Raw genomic sequence first — 3,138 nt, forward strand, 5'->3', positions numbered from 1 at the left:
TACTTTCTCTCGACGCATGTAAACATCAACGGTGCTACGTCATCAAGTTATACGTCATCAATTTGATTTTGGCAGTCATTCATGTAGTTTCGCAGGGGAAGTCTCAAAGTTTTGTTAAAACGAAAGTCGTATGAGATAAATAGAACATCTATAATTGTGTGATTTGATATTGGCTTTATCCAACTCGTTGAAATGGTGTATATTCGCTCGGCAAGCCTCGCGAATATATACACCATTTCAACTCGTTGGATAAAGCCAATATCAAATCACACAATATAGATATCCTCTATATATCATTGTGACTTATGCATTTCATAAACCTAACGATAGTGATCTGTAAGTAATTTTGGAGAAAAAAGTTTCTGAATGAATGTAAGCGGTTAAATTACATGTTAGGCTAAAGGCATTACTATTTTTTAATAATTTGTATACAGGTAAGTAATTTTGGATAAATTTGTTTCTGAATGAACGTAAACATTACATGTTAGGCTATTTTTTTAAAGGCATTAGGCCTATTGGTTTTCCTTTTGTTACGTACTGATATGAAAGTGAAACTTTGAAACCATTGTGACTGTCAGTTGGTGTTTATGTATGTTGAGATGGCTGTCAAGTCGATTCTTTCATCAACTTAATAACAAGTGTTTGTTTTTATGGCCTATAGATGCATGCAGTAACTTGAGTTCAGTGTCACAGTGCTGCGTCTAAAAAGCCCAAAGCTGATAAGACTGGCGATTGATCCTAAAGCTGATTTGACAGATGATTGCATCATCACAATATTAAAGGTAAAAATAAATACTTGCAAGAAAAATCAAAGTAAACATCTGTAATGACTCCTTCATGACAAAATATTTCTTGATAATTTCTTTTTGTTCCTTTATAATTCTACATCATATTGTTTGCACGACTGCATAAAAAGTAAGTCCAACTCAGTACTACAATAATTTTATTCTATATTATAAAACAGTTTTAATCCAGTGCACTTTTAAAATATGGAAAGTATGAATAGAATTTGTTGGCTTTAAAAGCTATGAAACTGGTACATGTAGTCATGTACTGTAAATGACTTGGGGGGGGGGGGTAATTGAATTTTTGAATTTCAGTTAAAAATTAATAATAACAGTGACATCCAACTTTCAAGGTACAATGTGTTGATTGTTGAAAGTACATCAGCTAGCTAATCCATTGGATATTTACATCTATTATGTACCGGTATTCATTACCTGACATTTATAATTTTTTTCCAACACTAGCATGACTATAGAACATAGTTTCTGGCAAAATGTAAGATATTAATTAAGACTATTAAGAACCTACAAACATGTACTCTCTCTTTTTTGTAGTTGTAGTTTTGTAGTTTAATTAAGTTTTAGTTATGCTTAGAAGATATCTACTGCATGAATATTTGTTTTACAGGTTCAATATACAGTCAGCGTCTCATAAGAATAAATCCCAAGATCCAAGACTTGCTTAAAAGCTTAATTAAGGTAACTACACACTGTTAAATAAACTTTGTTATGTTCTTCCCAACAACGTTTGGGATATCCTGGAATCACACTGTCTGTTTTTCTGCCTGTCTACTTCTCTGTAGTATTTTTTGTCCAAAAATAAAATATTTCTGTCAGAATCTTCTTAATTTTTGGCAATATGAATTAGTAATACTGTTTGAACATTCCAAATTTAATTGTCAAAATCAAAAAAAAAATTCTTTTTATGACTTTATTATGAATCATATCTTCAAACAGTGTAATTGTCTTGCAAATTACATCATAGGATTCCACAAAACACCTAGTATAACATATATAACATTAGTTTTATTTCGTATCATATCTGTGTTGGTGAATTGGGCATACATTTGTTTGCTGAACTTTAATATTACTTGTAGAATTGATTTTGTAATTTAAGAATTGTTTTATTTTTACTTTTGAAATTTTTGTAGAGACCATTCTGTGCCACAAAGAAATTGTTCAGGAAAGGGAGAAATGGTGGATTTGCATTTTGGGTACAGTTCAAAGAAAGTTCAAAATGGTCAAGCTCATGGAAGATCAGAGGGAGGACAACTGAAGAAAACTGAAAGATACAGAAGGAAAAAGAACAAAAAAATATATGAAATAATTATGAAACTGGAAGGATGTACACAATCTTGTCTGCATTTGACCTGTAAAGATTTAATTCCCATTCTTATTTGTATCCTGTAATATCAAATAACTTGATTTTTCATAAATTTACAATAGAGAATACATGACAAATGTTATATATGTGATATTTCAATTTTGCTTTGGACACTTTCATGTCAAATCATATAAATTATAAACAAGTACATGGACTAATTATGTTATTCATTTGTACATGTATGCATGTTTAACTATTTAATCATTTTGTGGAAATCTTATAATTTGTACTCAACTTAGAATATGTAAAATATATGTATCGACAAATGCTACTGACTTGTTTGTATACTTTCCTGTTTAGAAAGTACACTGAAAAATAAGTTATTTCTCTTGATGAAAATAATTTATCAAAAAAGTTGTGTAAGCATTTTAAGATATTAATTTTCAAATATTTAACCCATGAAGATAGATCATTGGAATGTAATGGATTTTCATCTAAAGCAGAAATATCTGATTTTTTAATGTGTACAAGAATGTGTTTTTCCTTGTGATAAATATTGAAAGAGAACACATATGTAACTATTTCATATGATTTACATATGCTGCCCTTTTCATATGATTCACATACGTGGACAGGCATGAAAAAAGTATAAAAATGATAATAAGTACAACAGTAATATTATACACGTATAATTCACATATAAAGTATAACATATATAAAACACATGTTTAACACGTTTCATATGTATAAATATACAATGTGTTTATTTTTACACATGTTTAACACATGTGAAACATATGTTTAACATGTGTAAAAATAAACACCCTATACATGTGTGCTCTTTTTATGTGTTTTACATGTGTAAAAAATATATGTAAAACACATGTTTAACATATGTTTAACACATGTGGACATTTTTCCTCTATAGAGGATTTTGAATAACTTCTGCTTCATTCGAATATGAAAACAGGTCAGTAAATAATGGGTCACATTTAGTGCCCATTGGAATTCCAAAAAGATTGATTGAAA

General features: G+C 29.4%; 1 long non-coding RNA gene across 2 annotated transcripts; it reads left to right on the forward strand.

Moving 5' to 3' along the window:
- Window positions 1-299: 299 nt before the first annotated feature.
- On the forward strand, window positions 300-2,669 carry LOC134245763 (uncharacterized). 2 transcript variants are annotated; one of them, XR_009987518.1, is made up of 4 exons: window positions 300-336; window positions 662-782; window positions 1,414-1,484; window positions 1,937-2,669. It is a non-coding gene; the product is annotated as an uncharacterized LOC134245763 (long non-coding RNA). The 2 variants fall into 2 exon arrangements; XR_009987517.1 differs by lacking the exon at window positions 300-336 and having other exon boundaries at window positions 564-782.
- The last annotated feature ends 469 nt before the right edge of the window (window positions 2,670-3,138 follow it).

The sequence above is a fragment of the Saccostrea cucullata genome, unplaced genomic scaffold, assembly GCF_032062105.1.
Source record: "Saccostrea cucullata isolate Sc308-1 unplaced genomic scaffold, CSIRO_AGI_Scuc_v1 ctg4053, whole genome shotgun sequence".
In the NCBI taxonomy this organism is placed as follows: Eukaryota; Metazoa; Mollusca; class Bivalvia; order Ostreida; family Ostreidae; genus Saccostrea; species Saccostrea cuccullata.